We start from the raw sequence: 18,806 nt of genomic DNA on the forward strand, positions 1-18,806 counted from the left end.
AAAGACAGAGGTCATTGTACAGAAAAACCAAGGCAAAAAGTTATTTGGGGAAAAAATCCTGTAAGTGAGAGAGCTGCACCAGACCTTTAGGGAAAAGAAGGGACCCCCTTGAATACTAATCTATGTATGCACAGGGTGAAAACCCATACAGTTGAGCAAAAACAACTTCTTGAAAGAAAAATTACCTGGTAGCTAAAGCTGACTAACTCCCAGAGCTTACACAGGGCCAAGAATCATTCAAATTAGATCAAGAAAGATAGAGTCCTCCTTGAATCCTTGGGGCATTCAGTAAAGATCCAAAATGAGAGGCCCACTTTGTAATGAAATGAAGCTAAGAAAGCACAAGAGTAAAGGTTACTCTAGTCCTGCCCTAGAAAACCTTAAGAAAGATTAACACATGGAAAAAAGAAGAGGAAAGAAAAGAAACTCGCTGCTGATGATCATATCTCAGAAAATTTCGGTCTCCCACCCATGCAGTTCTACTTCATGCCACATGCAACCTTTGCCTCTCCACGCCAACAAAGAAAAGGATTCCGATGCCACGGGCACTGCCATGCCTACAAATAAAGGTAAAGGAGGTAAAAACAGGTGCAGGGTACAAATGAGAATAAATCTGGGGGAAAAGGGAGCTGGTATATAGATAAAAAGGATGAGTAAGAGTATGACTAGGTAATAAAATGTTGGGGAAAAGATTAGAATCAATGTGTTTTTATGGTGTAAAAAGGTTATGTCATATAAAAAATTTTTGAGAAAAATGGTTTAAATAAATACCTCAGAAATTATATTGGTTGGTCTACCAGACCATCAGGATAACAAACCTGGTGTGATTTTAAAATACAGTGTGGATGAAGGTGTAAATCTGAAGGCATATGGAAAGCTTCCAAAACATGCTAAAATCTAAGAGACTAATATATTTAATGCTTAAGATAATGATGATATCCAGTTTGATAATACTGAATACTATATCAAAATTGATATCAAGTTTTCTAAGGATCACCCAAAGGTGATATAGCTTCCTTGAACTTTAAAAAGTTAACCACTTTCGCCTGACCAGGCGATGGCACAGTGGATAGAGCATTGGACTGGGATGTGCAAGACCCAGGTTCAAGACCCAGAGGTCACCAGCTTGACCATGGGCTCATCTGGTTTGAGCAAAGCTCACCAGCTTGGATCCAAGGTCACTGGCTCTAGCAAGGGGTCACTCGATCTGCTATAGCCCCATGGTCAAGGCACAGATGAGAAAGCAATCAATGAACAACTAAGATGTTGCAATGAAAAACTGATGATTGATGTTCTCATCTCTCTCCGTTCCTGTCTGTCTGTCCCTATCTATCCCTCTCTCTGTTAAAAAAAATAAAAATAAAAAGTTAACCACTTTCTCAGCGGTAGAGCGTTGACCTGGCGTGTGGAAGTCCTGGGTTTGATTCCCAGTTGGGGCACAAAGGAGAAGCAAGAAGCGCCCATCTGCTTCTCTACCCTTCCCCCCTCTCCTTTCTCTCTGTCTCTCTCTTCCGCTCTCGCAGCCAAGGCTCCACTGGAGCAAAGTTGGCCCCAGTGCTGAGGATGGCTCCATGGCCTCTGCCTCAGGCGCTAGAATGGCTCCTGCAGCAATGGAGCAATGCCCCACATGGGCAGAGCATCAGCCCCTGGTGGGCATGCCAGATGGATCCCGGTCGGGCGCATGCGGGAGTCTGACTGCCTCCCCATTTCTAACTTTCTATGTCAACTTCCATGTAACTTAGCAATGTTATCTAGGCATCCTCTCCTAAAGGAATACCTGAATTCCTGATGTTCAAATATTCTTGGAAGCAGTTTTCTGCCTTCCTGATTGTCTCCCTCATTAGTTAGATAAAACTTTAATATATATTAACATGTAACTTTAAGAAGGAAGCTTTCATTGAGCCCAAGTATGTCTGATTCCAAAATCCTATGTTCTTAATACCTTCCTTTAAAAAAAAGAGGAATAATCTGCATTAGTATATTAGAAGATTGATGAAAAAGAATCCTACTGTGCAAGATAAAATGTTTATGGTGTAAAGAATACTGGAAAGAAAATAGCAATGTATGTCTTACAGATAAGGAAGTCAGGGCATTTAAAGGTAAAATAAGGGGGGCAGAGGCACAGAGAGGGGAATGATGTCACACAGTAAGTGTCACAGAGGAATTTCTACCCAGCTATCTAACTTTAGACTCTACTGTAAGGACTTCCACAGCCAGTATCTTCCCATGTCTAGACCAAACATCTGAACCCAAATGATCCTCTATTAATAGAATAAGAGGTAAAAATCTTTGCCAGCCAAAGAAAGCTACTACTAATTAACAGTGACTTTTAGAAGAATCATTCTAGCAAAAGAGCTCTCTTGTTTTCTTATGACATATAAAAATGCTTGAAGCTCAAACATTTTTTTTAAAAGATTTTACTTATTCATTTTTAGAGAAGGGACAGAGGGAGAGAGAGAGAAGGGGGGAGGAGCAGGAAGTATCAACTCCCATATGTGCCTTGACGGAGCAAGCCGGGGGTTTCGAACTGGCAACCTGACCTCAGCATTCCAGGTCAATGTTTTATCCACTGTGCCACCACAGGTCAGGCCAAAACATTTTAGTAGTGTGAACTTTAAAAAAAAAAAATTCCCCCTCATCATTCCTGAATTCATCCATATTCATCTCCTGCTCCACTGCCTACCATGTGGTTGGCTCTATACTGCTAGAGATACAATGATGAGCAAGACAAAGATAATCTCCACTGTTTCAGTGGATCTTAGAATCTACTGGAAAAGCAAAGATGAAACAAACAACCAAAAAAAAAATGACACAATTAATCTCTTATGCTTTTAAATATGATAGGCCTGCACTCAAAATAGGGCTTTTGAACTTTCTGAAACACACTTGCCCAAATATCCACCATAACTCTGTCACTCAAATTCAGGTCATCACTCAAATATTTACCTTCTCAGTGAAACTTTTCCTGACCATTCTATACAAAAATGGTATACTCTCTGCTCCCACATTCCCTAATACTTTCCCTGATATACTTACTTTTCTCTAGAACACATCACCATCTGACATACTTATTTGTTTAATAGCAGTATTCATATTAGAATATAAGCTCCATGAGATCAATAATTTGTTTTGTTGACTGGTATCACTCAGTCTAGAACAATGCCTTTTTTTTTTTTTTTTCAAGAGAGATAGAGAGAGGGACAGATTGTGACAGGTAGACAGGAAGGGAAAGAGATGAGAAGTATCAACTCATAGTTGCAGCACCTTAGTTGTTCATTGATTGCTTTCTCATATGTGCCTTGACTGGGCTTCAACCAGCAACATTTAGGCTCAAGCCAGTGACCTTGGGGTCGTGCCTATGATCCCACGCTCAAGCTAGTACCCTGCCCTCAAATTGGTGAGCCTTTGCTCAAGCGGATATACCCGCACTCAAGCCGGTGACCTTAGGGTATCAAACCTGCATCCACTGTATCCCAGGCTGACACTATCCACTGCACCACCACCTGGTCAGGCTAGAACAGTACCTTTATAGAAGACATTTAATATCATTCAGTAATGTTTGACCAGGTGGTGATGCAGTGGATAGGACACTGACCTGGGACACTGAGGACCCAGGTTTGAAATCCTGAGGTCACTGGCTTGAGCACAGGTGCACCAACTTGAGTGCAGGATCACTGGCTTGAAGCCCAAGGTCAGTGGCTTGAGTAAGGGGTCACTGGCTTTGCTGGAGCCCCCCAGTCAAGGCACATATGAGAAGCAATCCAATCAATGAACAACTAAAGTGGCCCAACTACAGGATGATGAGTCTCATCTCTCTCCCTTCTTCCCTCTCTCTCTTGCTAAAATATATGTATGTGTGTGTATGTATATATGAAATTCAGTAATGAATAAATGAGAATATATATGTATCAATAATTCAGTAACGAATAAATGAGAATAAAGGAAAATACAAGTATTGTGAGTGTATAAAAATAGAAACCATTAATTTCACTTAGACTAAAGTATACAATGTTTTATCTATATAAATGTAAACATGTAATAATTAAAATAACAATTATAAATGCTATCTATTATTTGTGCATGTGGTATATAAGCATTTTGCTCTGTTTTTTTCTATAATTCTATTCTTATAAATTATTTTTAAACATTTAAGGTAGAGTGACTTATTACTAAAAAGATTCATATTTTTATACTAGAAAGTAGGTAACATCTAACAAAACAATTTACTCTCCACTGTATAAACTATCTTACCTTAGCCTGACCTGTGGTGACGCAGTGAGACAAAGCGTCGACCTGGAACACTGAGGTTACCAGTTTGAAACCTTGGGCTTGCCTGGTCAAGGCACATATGGGGAGTTGATGCTTCCTGCTCCTCCCCCTTCTCTCTCTCTCTCTTACTCTCTCTCTAAAAATCAATAAATAAAATATTTAAAAAAATGAACACAAGGCCCTGGCCGGTTGGCTCAGTGATAGAGCGTCGACCTGGCATGCAGGAGTTCCGGGTTCGATTCCCGGCCAGGACACACAGGAGAAGCACCCATCTGCTTCTCCACCCCTCCCCCTCTCCTTCCTCTCTGTCTCTCTCTTCCTCTCCTGCAGCCAAGGCTCCATTGGAGCAAAGTTGGCCCGGGCACTGAGGATGGCTCTGTGGCCTCTGCCTCAGGCGCCAGAATGGCTCTGGTTGCAACAGAGCGATGCCCCAGATGGGCAGAGCATCGCCCCCTGGTGGGCATGCCGGGTGGATCCTGGTCAGGCACATGCGGGAGTCTGACTGACTCCCTGTTTCCAACTTCAGAAAAATACAAAAAAAAAAAAAATGAACACAAAATGAAATCTATTCTATGTGAATTTGATATTACCATATTTGCTGAACTGGACCAAGCATCTTCTTTTTCAGAAATACAAAAGTAAAAAAAGAGACAAAGATGTAAAACTGCCTTCTAAGGTTTATAGTTTGATGTCTTTGCTTTGTATCCTCAGTTTGTGAAGATTATACCCAATCATGGCACTTAAAGCTAAAGATTAGGAAAAAAATCATTGCTTCAAATTTAGGATATCACAAATCAAAAGACCTAACAAAACTCTTGTTTTGAAAAGGAATAATACTTTTATTTATACCTAAACAATGTTAACCTTTAAAGGTTAATGTTATCTTTCTTTATTAAAAAGATTTTACAGAGGGAAAGAGGGAGTGAGAAATATCAACTCATAGTTGTATCACTTTATTTTATTTTATTTTTTATTAAAATTTATTGACAGATTTTAGAGAGAGAGAAATAGAGAGAGAAAGAGACAAAGAAACATTGATCTATTCCTTATGTGCCCTGACAGGGAGTCGAACCCACAACCTTCATATATCGGGTTGATGCTCTAACCAACTAAGCTATCCAGCCAAGGCCATAGTTGCTTCACTTTAGTTGTTCATTTGTTGCTTGTCCTACATGCCTTGACCAGACAAGCCCAGAGAATTGAACTGGCGACCTCAACATTTCAGGTTGATGCTTTTTCCATTGCACCACTACAGGCCAGGCATAACATTATCATTTAAACAATTTTTAAAAATATCCTTTAAAAAGGTAAAGAGACCCTGAGACAGTGTTCAAATTAAATCCTACAGTGTATGAAATTCTAACAACTAGAGTCAGCATGATCTTCCGGAGGATAAAAAAGGGAAAGTTGCTATAATATAGCTAATAAAATGAATTTGTTATTAACAATCCATGTGTAGAAAACATTTTTCATGAGCCCATTAATTTTTCCTAATAAAAACACAAGTTATTGCAAGAAATTAAGAAAAAAATAGTCATGAAGTAATAATTTAATATGATCTGTCCTATTATACTATGCAAACTTAAGACTACTGACCAGATATAACCAAGACTCCCAAAACACATGTATTCACTCCCCTAATTAAGAAAATCAGTAGTCATACTATACAAAGGAAAGAGCAAAACCAATTTTCAGATAAAAATTCAGTTCAATCTAAAAGCTATTAATAACAGTATCCTAAGTTCTCAAATGCACAAAAAACTAAAGAACTTTCTCAGTTTTCCATCACCTAATTACTGTATGTAGACATTCCTCAAAGTACCTACAAAACAAAATAATTATTATTAAGTATTTTACCATTACAAACATTATAAAAATGTTGTTGTTCACTTTAAAACCCACCCTTAGTATAAAAGTAAATATTAAATGTTAAAGGTAAATATTTCCCTGTGGTGTATTCTTCCAAAAAAAAAATGCAGAATTCCTTGATGTAAAATATTCTACATTTACAAGACTATAAATCACCAATGAGTAAATATGTTTCATACAGATGCTAAGTTAAAAAACCAATTTATCTCCCTGACTGAGTGGGTATCTATCTCAGTTGCTGGAGGGTTGCTCCGATAGCCAACGTGGGTTCAATCCCTCGACAGGGCACATACAAGAATGAACCAAAGGGTATATGAATGGGAAGAACAATAAATTTATGTTTTTTTCTCTCTCTCCCTTCTCTCTCTAAAATCAATCAATAAATAAAACTTTTTAAAAAATCAATTTATTAAAAAATATTTTAAATTAGCGTACCATATTTCCCATGTATATAAGACACTCCCACATATAAGATGCACCTTAATTTTGGGGTCTGAAATTTGAAGAAAATAATGTATTACACAAAGTTATTGAACTCAAGTTTTATGCATCATAAAACTATACAACTCCTCATCCATGCAAAAAAGCGGGAAATTCAAGTAAAAAAATCTACAACCGCTGTATAAGACGCACCCAGTTTTTAGACCCCAAATTTTGGGGGGAAGGGTGTGTCTAATACATGAGAAATACAGTAATTAATTTTTAATGGTGGCACACGGTATTAAACAAAAAATTTTGACTTCCACAGCTGAATTATTAGGCCATTGCTAGCAACAACAAAAGACCAGTCTTGGAGCATGAAATCTAAACCACCAGCAGGTAGGAAAGACATGTCCATCATCCCAAAGTCTTGCAAGCGGTTTTATATATTAAGAAGGGGGAAGAAAGATGTAAGCTGTCCTGAAAAGATTTACATTAGCTATAGACAAAGAGGATGGGAGAATGTGAAGAGGGGCTAGTTCTAGGGTAGGCACAACAGAGACCCCAAGGAAGTGCCCGCTCCTGTGAGTTAGCTACGGGCAGCAGACTGGAAGTTACTGTGTAACTAAGAAGCAGAAGAGTCCTGAGGTTCTATGGCACCTAACTATTCTCTCATTTGGATAATCACAGAAATAGCCACCTGAAAATTAATCCTAAATTCCAACAGAAAATCAGGCTAAGGAGAACATCCTAAGATCTCCTTCTTAAAGAAGTTTTTCAGTCTAAATTTCTTAAGCAGGAAAGGGGGTAGAGTGAAAGGTTCTTTCTGAGTCTTGTTTCTCAAAAAACAGCTTCAAGTCAATATCCCCAAAAGGCAGCTTCAGAGTGGCAAACTTTGGTTCCCTTCCATTTGTTTCCATTTTTTAAATATCTCTAATACAATGCAGGGGACACTCCACATTTCTTCACTAAAATGCCCCTTATCCCAAATCCTTGTTCACAATACAGATGTTCATCTATTCAAATATATTTAAATGTCTATTATGTTCCACTAAATGAGTATCTTTGTTGTGAAGGACTTGGGATAAGGGGCAAAGTTATTATTGAAATAATAAAAAATTTATTTTGCTTCCCCAGAAAAAAATATTCTGAGAGAGAAAAAAACCACTGAAACATTGTAACATACCAAAATGTTTTTAAATCCATTTTTGGCCTCTAAAATTACTATGAAATAGATCTATCACAAAACCTCTAAACATGCTTACTCTGTATTCTTTCATTCAAAAAATTCAGGTACTACAGGAATTAAACTAGAATCACAAATCTGGAAAGAACCTTTCCAGTATATGTATATGACATTCATCCTTCTGCCTTTGAGCACATATACACGTAAGCCAGTTCACATATGTAAGAAATCTATCCACAGCAGAGAATTATCCAGCTCAAGGTAGGGGTGGGAGAGGAGATAAGGTCAAAGTTAAGGTGAGAGTTTAGAAAAAGGAATGTCATTTTAAGGATGCTGTCATTGGAAAGGATTGTTTAGAAGAGTGTCATAATCTAACTTCCATTTTAGTATAATCTCCCCAAAACTTAAGCTTTAATGTTTAATACATATGTAAAATACATATGCTTGAACAGAGTATGCATATTGATTATGGCCATGTATTTTGCCTCCTAACTGGTTAGGATGACATGCAAAAATCTTATTACCACATTTAAACAGATACTTGCACACCAACACTCATAGCAGCATTATTCACAGCAGCCAAGAGGTAGAAATGCTGACAGATGAATGAATAAAATGTAGTATATCATAAAACAATATCATTCAGTTTTTACAAAAACAAAATGCTGATACGTGCGTGCTACAATATGGACAACCTTGAAGATACTACATTAAGTAAGGTAAGTCAGTCATAAAAACAAAAGGACAAGAGGAACCTAGAGTAATCAAATTCATAGAAACAAAACAGAAGAGTGGTTACAGGGACTGGAAGAAGGGAAATGAGGAGTTAGTGCAGGCATGGCCAACATATGGCCCACAGGCCGGAACCGGCCTGCATAATGAGTTTATGTGGCCCGCAATTATATTTTTCATATTCTCCGCTACTTTAAAATCTCAGCTACTCAGAAGTGGAAGTGTCTTTGATTATTGGAAATCAAGATATTTAAGAAGATAATGATATGCGGAAAAGAATTCCGCATGTGACTAATCTAGGGTTAACTTCCAATAATTGGTCAAATGGATTCGCAGTACTTATTTTTTTAAAAATTCCATTATAAAGATTTACAACTTTTGTACTCATTATGAACTGTTTGACATTTAGCGGCAATGTAAAATCCACATTCTTGTAGGCGGAGTTTGCCAGTACACACCCAAGGTCAAACAATTTGTTATTTTTGTGGTCAAGTGTGCTGAATCAAGTGGCATGGTAGCACAGACAATAGCTGCAGTTGATAACTGAAAACGTGTCCAGGCTGTTTGTAAAACAAAATAATTGTTTTATTTGCGACATAACCCCTTCAAGCTCATTCTATTAATTAAATATTGTTTTGATTGATTGCAATACAGTTTGGATATTTATACGGTATGTAATTATATTTTTATTAGAATATATTTTTATTAAAATAACATTGTATATTAAAATTTTTTTCACTCACATTTATTCATAAACAAATTACATAATAAAATTTTGTTTACTTAAACAAATCATTTTTGTATTTAACATTTTTTTATTTTAATATTTCGTCCAGCCCGTGAAAAAAGTTTTCTTTCTAATCTGGCCCGGGGGCAAAAACTATTGGCCATGCCAGAGTTAGTGTTTAATAGGTAGAATTCCAGTTCAAGATTATGAAAAAATTCTGGAGATGGACACCAGTGATGGTTTGGTAACAATAAGTGTACTTCATGCCACTAAATTATACACTTAAAATGATTAAATGGTGAATTTATATATATATAATAAAAAAGATAAAAAACATATATTACTACCATATTACTTTATAAATGACTTGCCTGGATAATACTTTGTAAATGTATAATACAATCACAGAATTCTAATAATTCTTAACATTAAATTATTAAGAAAAAAGTAGTTAAAAAATAATTACTCACTTTTATATTTAAGTATTTTGTTCCTTAAAAAAAAATAAACATGCCTGAGCAGGTGGCGGCACAGTGAATAGAGCTTCAACCGGGGATGCTGAAGACTCAGGTTCAAAACCCCTAGGTAACTGAGCTTGAGCATGGGCTCACCATCTTGAGCACAGAGTTGCCGGCTTGAGTGGAATCATAGACATGACCCCATGATTACTGACTTGAATTCAAACGTTGTTGCCTTGAAGCCCAAGGTCACTGGCTTGAACCCAAGACTACTGGCTTGACCAAAGGGTCAGTGGCTTGACTGGAGCTCCCCGGTCAAAACACATATGAACAACTAAAAACATTTTGGTATGTTTTAGTGTTTCAGTGGTCTTTTTCTCTCTCTCAGAATATTTTTTCTGGGAAAGCAATCAATGAACAACTAAAGTGACTCAACTACAAGTTGATGCTTCTCATCTCCCTCCCTTCCTGTCTTTCTGTCTGATAGACTGATAGATTAGATAGATAGCTAGACATAGATAAAATACAAAATAAACAAAAACCTTAGCAAAAAATACTTATTTTGATTTCAGCAATACCCATGCAATGCATGTATTCTAACTCTGTTAATCCTTCGCCTTACAACAAAAATACTTAACTACAGCCCCAATATACACATCCACATGTCTTTAACATTCACCTATAAATTTATCTCTATTTTTACCAGCAGAAGCTTTCCTGCACATAATGTGGCTTTTTTTTCCTTGCAGATAAAAGCTATGCATGCAAAGACTATTCTCTACTTCATGCAACATTTTCAGGGTAGTTAACAAGCACCTAATAAAGAGCTGTAGCATGTCAAAAAAAATGAACTCATAAAAAGTGATTAATGCTCTGTATGCCCAATTATCTCCTCAACTTTGGGAAATGTATAAGATACTAAGTTAAAATTTACATTCATCTAAGTAGATAAAAAGGCTGACTCAACTACAAAATACAAAGGCAATGATATTTTGCTGATTATTTATGAAAGTGACTCACTTTCAAACAAATCTACCTGAAATTAATGGAACTATACATCTTTAAAATTACAAACTCCCTAGTTCATCACTCTGCCTACCTTCAATACAATACACTACATATATCAATTTCAATTCTGTGATTATGTGAAAGAAATTATATTGATTTAACACATAGTTAAATTCAACAATAATATTGATTTAATTCATAACTCATTTAACATGATTCATTCATGAGTCTTGATCTTAATTTACCAAACTAACTTTAATAGTGATGTATTAGTTCTTTCTCCGGTAATCACTTATCTAGAAAATTTTTAGTATGGAATTTTCCAAGATCTACCCACAAAACCATTATTGTATACTAAAGTCTCTCATTAAAGAATGAAAGCAACCTAAGAGAAAAATATTAAAAGCAAAGAGGTATATTCAAGAGTTTGACTTCCTTAGGGCCCTATGCCTATTTCTTCTAGATACCTGTTCAAGTAAAATAAATCCTTTGATCCATGACATCCCTACTTTCCCAATGAATTATATTTAAGAAAAGTTTAAGTAAGCTACTGTAGAGGCCTTTCATAAAAAAGAGAAAAAAGATTTACTTTTCCTTGTTTATATTCCTCCTACTGCATATTCTTAAATATATATATAGTGAATTTGGTATCTAAAAGATCCAGAAAACCTCACATATGTATATAATTTTGGCAGTATAACATACAAATTCAGATTCAACAAATACTTCCTAGACTACACTAGGAACTGAATTCCAACCACAACAATATAAATAGGGTATTGATTACTGTTATGTTAAAGGAAAATGACTTTCAGAGAGAATAAATAATTTGCTCTCACAACTTATAACAAGTGAATTCAAGGGCTGGAATCCAGATATTACTGATGCCAAAAGGAAAGAGGAAGAGAAGTAACACTTATTGCATGTCAGTTCTGAGTTAGGCATTTGCACACACTTATTTAATTCTTACCATTGCTTTATAAGATAGGTACTATCTCCACTTTGAAGATGAGGAAACTGAGGTAATAAATAATGACAATGACATGACAAGGTTCATATAACTAGTCAACAGTCAAGACAAAACAGAGACCCAGGAATTACACACTGATAGATTTTTGTCCTCAAACTACTACTTGTGAGCCAAGGAGGGGATAATGTGTTTTATTTTTGTTTTCAGTTTTATTTTGTTTCTATAAAAAAGGGAATAACTTCAATAAGTTAATTTTAACAAGATTTCTAATTTCTTGAGGAATCCTATATATGTTGGTAATCCCTGTAGGGTAACTACCAAGACTACCCAGCAGACAAAAGATAACAATGACAACAGTACTTAGCATGCAAATACAGTAGATGTCAAACCAATATTAATCCAACAATCCAGTACCAAAACATTGTGAATGCCTCATATCATTAGAATAGCTTTGCAAAGAATTATCCTCCTCTTGAACCAGGTGCCAATTCTTGAAACACCATTTTGAGCAGCAAAGGATGAGAATTAAAGTTTAGAGAAAGCTGAAATACTTCCCATTTTACCCAGTGCCCATACATTCCACTAATTTAAGCCTATAATCCTGTTCCCAAGCATAGTTCTAAAGGACAGGAAGAGCAGTAAGAAAAGGGTGCTCTTAAAATGGGAAAGAAACTGTGGGGACTAAAAAAGAAAAATGCTTTTCCTCCCACCTTCTAAGGTCTGCTAGCTGGACTATTAATCAAGTTAACAGAAAGATTAACATGAGAAAATCAAATTTTAATATGTTCACATGAGGAATTCACATATGCTTGAAAATTCCAAAGACAGTGAGGTAAAACTGTGTACGTATATATACCATTTTAGACAAAGGAGAAAAGAAGGTTAGGGTTTGAGATTTAAAAGGAAGTAGGCAATTTACAGGTAATTGAGGAAGAGCAACTCAGAAACAATGAGACACAGGGGAAAACCTAGTACAGTATACTTAACTCAAATTAGTCTGCTAAAGAGAATTTACTAAAATTTTCTTAGGCTTTTCCTTCCGAATCTCTTAGGCAGGAAAGGGGGAAGGTCAAAGGTTCTTTCTGAATCTTTTGTTTCTTAATAACCAGATTAAGATCAACATCCCAAAAGGCAAAACTTTGGTCCCTTCAAAACACTACCATTTTGCCTGACGGGTAGTGCTACAGTGGATAGAGCGTTGGCCTGGGATGATGAGGTCTAAGATTTGAAACCCTGAGGTTGCCAGCTTGAGCACAAGCTCACCAGTTTGAGGACAGGGTTGCTGGCGTGAGCATGGGATCATAAATGTGATCCCATGGTGGCTGGATTGAGCCCAAAGGTCACTCACTGGCTTGAGCCCAAGATCACTGGCTTGAGAAAGGGGTCACTGGCTAGGTTGGAACCCCCACATCAAGGCATGTATGAGAAGTAATCAATGAGGAACACATGAGAAGCTCAATGTACAACTAAAGTAAAAGCAATTACATGTTGATGCTTCTCACTCTCTCTAAAAAATAAAAAAGTTCATCATTTTTCTTTTCTCTGATCACTTATGATGTAAATTCTACAGAAAAAAAAAAAAGTAGCCTAAAAAATCCTGAAGTTGGCCCTGGCCGGTTGGCTCAGTGGTAGAGCGTCGGCCTGGCGTGCGGAAGTCCCGGGTTTGATTCCCGGCCAGGGCACACAGGAGAGGCGCCCATCTGCTTCTCCACCCCTCCCCCTCTCCTTCCTCTCTGTCTCTCTCTTCCCCTCCCGCAGCCAAGGCTCCATTGGAGCAAAGGATGGCCCAGGCACTGGGGATGGCCCCTTGGCCTCTGCCCCAGGCGCTGGAGTGGCTCTGGTCGCGACAGAGCGAAGCCCCGGAGGGGCAGAGCATTGCCCCCTGGTGGGCAGAGCGTCCCCCCCTGGTGGGTGTGCCAGGTGGATCCCGGTTGGGCACATGCGGGAGTCTGTCTGACTGCCTCCCCGTTTTCAGCTTCGGAAAAATGAAAAAAAAAATACACACACACACACACACACACACACACACTAAAAAAAAAAATCCTGGAGTTTCTCAATTTCATTTTCACTTTTTAAGAACATGTATCTGCTGTTGTTGGATGAAGTAGTCGATAGATATCAATCATATCCATTTGATGGGTGTTACTGTTGAGCTCACACTTACTTAGTTTCTGCCTGCTAGATCTGTCCATTTCTGATACAAGAGTGTTAAGGTATCTAACTAAAATAGTGAATTTGTAGTAGACAGACAGACATGAGCAAAGAGAGGAAGGACAATGGGCTAGGTACTGAATGTCATGAGGACAGAAAGCCCTGGGTGCCTAACAATAGGCAAAACTGGGAAAATAAAACCCTCACCCCAACATAAACTTTCCTCCCCTAGCATATTGCTGGTCATATGGTTAGACACCCTGGCCTTTCTTACCCTGGCATGTCACTAGTCATGCAGTAGACCCCCTTGGAGGAGGAACACGGGGCCAGAGTAGCCTCATGCCACTCCCATGCAGGCCCTTACACGACCACTCCCTTAAGCATTAACTTCTAGGGATAACATCTAAGCCTCAGTTGTGTTAGAGCTCCAGGCCCAGAAAAGGAGCAAATTCAGATCATGCCATGACTGACATCAGGACCAGCTGCACTGACTAAAGATGCTCTGCTGTAGTGCCGCCCAATCAGTAAAGAATACAGCCCTAAAAGGACACAACCGGAAAGCTAATGAATATTCTATTGAGACCCTCCTCTGAGACCTACAGATAAACAGCCTCAAGACAGAGGACACAGTGCTGCTCCATGGAGCAAGCCTGTGCCTTTCTCTACTCCTTTCCCCAAATGCACTTTTCCTTGCCTCTTTCTCCTAAATTCCAAGGGCTCTTCTTTTGCCTCTGTAACTTATTTCCTGAGCCCATTTCTTCTACAGCTCATTTCTACCTCTGTGACTTTCTCCCATCCAAGTACTAACCAGGCCCGACCCTGCTTAGCTTCCGAGATCAGACGAGATCGGGCGCGTTCAGGGTGGTATGGCCGTAGACGACCTCTGTGACTTTCTAAATAAATTATCTCTTATAGTTTGAGTCTTGGCTCTGAATTCTTTCTCAGTCAGAACCTAATTACTGTGGTTGCTGAACCAAGGTCCAGTCTGACTTCACTGATCTAACACCTCTTGCCATTCTTTCACCAACAGATTCTATTTCTCTTTGCAATTCTATCAGTTCTTTTTTAATTAAGTGAGAGCAGGGGAGGCAGAGAGATAGACTCCCTCATGCACCCTGATCAGGATCCACCCAGCAAGCCCCCTTTGGGGCTATGCTCTGCCCATCTGGGGTGCTGCTCCAGTGCTTGGCAATTGAGCTATTTTTAGCACCTGAGTCAAGGCCACAAAGCTATCCTTAGCACCTGGAGCCAACTCACTCAAACCAATCAAGCCATGGCTGAGGGAGAGGGAGAGAGAGAAAGAAATTGAGAGGGGGGAGGGGCAGAGAAGCAGATAGTCACTTTTCCTGTGTTCCCTGACCGGGAATCCAACCTGGGACATCCACAGGCTGGGTTGAAGCTCTACCACTGAGTCAACCAGCTAGGGACTCTATCAGTTTTTTGCCTCATGTGTTTTGATGACATACTGTTGGGTGAACACACATTAAAGATTGTTATGTCTCTTTAAAGAATTGACCCCTTTATCATTCTATAATGCTCCCCTTTATCCTTGAAATTTTTCCTTGCTCTAAAATCTCCTCTGAAATTAATAGAGCTAGTTACTCTAGTTTTCTTTTGATTAATGTTAGCATGGTATTGTTACCAGGGTTGGGGTTCTTGGGCTCCCCAAGATAAGGAATTATGAGGAAACCCCAGAGAAATTTCTAGACAGGTTTTTATTAAGCTATGCTCAAGCACAAGGGAGGTAGCACAGAGTAAAGGAATGTCTTCTGACCTAGCTCAGGCAGATGGCTCTGCTTGGCTATTTTTATAAAGTGGAAACAAAGTAGGCTTGCATGGAAAGACAAGCTTTAAAAAAAAATAGTGGGCTTATGGAATTGTCCATGTCAAAGTAAAAGGGAACTTTAAAAAAAATTTTTTTCAGTGGAGGTATGGTAACATTCTTGCCATCAGTTTATACACATTCCACCTGGTGTGTGTGTGTGTGTGTGTGTGTGTGTGTGTGTGTGTGTGTGTGTGTGTGTCAGAGAAAGAGAGACAGAGACAGAGACAGAGAGAGGGACAGATAGGGGCAGACAGACAGGTAGGGAGAGAAGCATCAATTCTTCATTGAGGCACTTTAGTTGTTCATTGATTGATTTTTCATATGTGCCTTGACTAGGTTGGGGAGAGGGAGGCAACAGCAGAGCGAGTGACCCCTTGCTCAAGCAGCAACCTTGGGCTCAAGCCAGTGACCTTCAGCTTCAAGCCAGCAACCTTTGGGCTCAAGCTAGTAACCACAGGGTCATGCCTATGATCCCACGCTCAAGCCAGCAACCCCACAGTCAAGCTGGTGAGCCTGCACTCAAGTCGGTGGGTGACCTTGGGGTTTTGAACCTGGGACCTCTGTGTCCCAGTCCGACGCTTTATCCACTGCACTATGGCCTGGTGGGGCTCCACCTGGTCTTACCTTGACTTGCTGACCACCGAGTATTTTTCCATTCCTGGGCTCAAGTCCCTATACTGTCTCAGAATATCTTTATCCAGCTTTTTGACCACTCTGACAGTCTCTGTCTTTACATTGGTGTACTTAGATAACAGACATTTAAAGTACTTCTTGACATACTTGGATAAATATCTACCATATTTGCTACTGTTCTCTATTTCTTGCCCTTTTTCTTCATTCTTATTTTTGTCTTCCACTCATTTTCTGTCTTTTGTTGTTTTAATTGAGCATTTTATATAATTCCATTTTTTTTCCTTAGCATGTCAATTATATTTCTTTTTTCACTTTAATGGTTGCCCTAGTTTGCACATATATTTACAAGTAGTCCAAGTTCATTTTCAAATAACACTGTAACACTTCCTGGGTAGTGCAAGTTTCTTATAATACTACAGAATATTGATAATTCCTCCCTAACAACCCTGTATCATTGCAATGATCCACTTCACTTATATACAAGTTATAATCATTGAAAATATTGTTATTATTTTAAACAACTTATGTTATCTGTTAGATCAATTAAGAAAAATAAAAGCTTTTATTTTTTTATTATTATTTTTTTTTACTTTTTTATTTTTTTACTTTTCTGAAGTTGGAAATGGGAGGCAGTCAGACAGACTCCCGCATGCGCCTGACCGGGATCCACCCAGCATGCCCACCAGGGGGGAAATGCTCTGCCCATTTGGGGCGTTGCTCTGTTGCAACCACAGCCATTCTAGAGCCTGAGGCAGAGGCCACAGAGCCATCCTCAGTGCCTGGGCCACCTTTGCTCCAATGGAGCCTTGGCTGCGGGAGGGGAAGAGAGAGACAGAGAGGAAAGAGAGGGGGAGGGGTGGAGAAGCAGATGGTAGCTTCTCCTGTGTGCCCTGGCCGGGAATCAAACCCAGGACTCCTGCACACCAGGCTGACACTCTATCACTGAGCCAACCGGCCAGGGTAAAAGCTTTTATTTTACCTTCACTTATTCTTTCTCTGATGTTACTCCTTTTTTATAAAGTAGATCCAAATTTCTGGCTACACAATTTCTTTCTGTGAAAATTTCCTTTTTTAAAATTTTTTAGGACTTGATTTATTCATTTTAGAGAGGAGAGAGAAGGGGGGAAGAGCAGGAAGCATCAACTCCCATATGTGCCTTGGAAAAACTTCCTTTAACATATCCTGCAAGGCAGGTTACTACCAACAAATTCCCTGAATTTTTGTTTGCTAAGTATAAGAGTATTCAGCCTCTCTGACACAATCTTGTTGGAGCCTTCTTCGTATTCATAAAGCGTTATTACTCCTGCTTTTAGACAGGATAATTTTAGTGGAATTCTGCTTAGGGCTTGATTTTAAAAACAGCCCCTCCCATTTTCCTTTCCCTTAATTAAAAAGAAGCCTGAAATCTGTGCTTGCCTTACATGGATTTGAGAACCTAGAAGCACCCCCATCTTCTGCAGCTGGAGCCATCTCAATCAATAAATCTTTCCTTACTCTAAACTCTGACGTTTCTGAACAATGGCCTTTTTTGAAACACTGTGCACACAAACTTTTGGACTGGTAACATAAGTCTTTATTTTCTTTCACTTCTGAAGGATAATTTCACAGGACACAGAATGCTAGACTGTTGGGAAGTTTTGCCTCAAAACTTTAAATATTTAACTGTTCTTGCTTGCATGATTTCTGGAAAGAAGTAAGATGAATCCTTTCTTTTGCTCCTCTATAGATATGGTGGGTCCCTCCTATCACCACCACTCTAGCTTCTTTCAAAATTATCTGCATGTTGGATTTTCTGCAGTTTGAATGTGATATGCTTAGTTGAGGTTATTTATGCACATACTCTCCTTGGTGTTCTCTGAACTTCCTGGATCTGTGGTTTGAAATCTGTCATTAATTTGAAGAAATTCTCAGTCATTATTACGTACTTCAAAAATCTCTTTGTTCCTTTTTCTCTTTCTTATGCTTCTGACATTTCCACTATACATGTTACACTTTCCATAGTTGTCCCACAGTCCTTGGGACATGTTTCTTCCATTTCTTTTTCCTCAGTCTTTTTTCTCATTGCTTTTCAGTTTTGAAAGTTTCTGTTTACAAGATCAGAGATATTCTTTTTTTTTTCCCTCACCCTAAGTCAAATTGTCTTCCGTCACCTTCTATCTGGTTTTCTTGGTGCCCCTCCTCTCCCCCAACCCCTTCCCTCTCCTTCCTCACCCCCACCCCCACCCCCGGTAACCACCACACTCTTATCCAAGTCTCTGAGTCTCGTTTTTATGTCCCACCTATATAGAATCATATAGTTCTTAGTTTTTTCTGATTTACTTCTTTTGCTCAGTATAATGTTATGAAGGTCCATCCATGTTATTGTAAATGATCCAATGTCATCATTTCTTATGGCTGAGTAGTGTTCCATAGTATATATGTACCAAAGCTTTTTAATCCACTTGTCCACTGACAGACACTTGGGCTGCTTCCAGATCTTCGCTATTGTGAACAATGCTGCCATAAACATGGGGCTGCATTTCTCCTTTTGGAACAGTGCTATGGTGTTCTTAGGGTAT

The 18,806-nt window shown here is 38.7% G+C and overlaps 1 protein-coding gene and 1 pseudogene across 3 annotated transcripts in view; one reads left to right on the forward strand and one right to left on the reverse strand.

Annotated features, from left to right (window-relative positions):
* FUT8 (fucosyltransferase 8) overlaps positions 1 to 18,806 on the reverse strand; it is a 251,441-nt gene that overhangs the window by 158,440 nt on the left and 74,195 nt on the right. The window lies entirely within an intron of this gene.
* Positions 554 to 1,012, forward strand: LOC136335406 (eukaryotic translation initiation factor 1A, X-chromosomal-like; annotated as a pseudogene).

The sequence above is a fragment of the Saccopteryx bilineata genome, chromosome 4 (assembly GCF_036850765.1).
Source record: "Saccopteryx bilineata isolate mSacBil1 chromosome 4, mSacBil1_pri_phased_curated, whole genome shotgun sequence".
In the NCBI taxonomy this organism is placed as follows: domain Eukaryota; kingdom Metazoa; phylum Chordata; class Mammalia; order Chiroptera; family Emballonuridae; genus Saccopteryx; species Saccopteryx bilineata.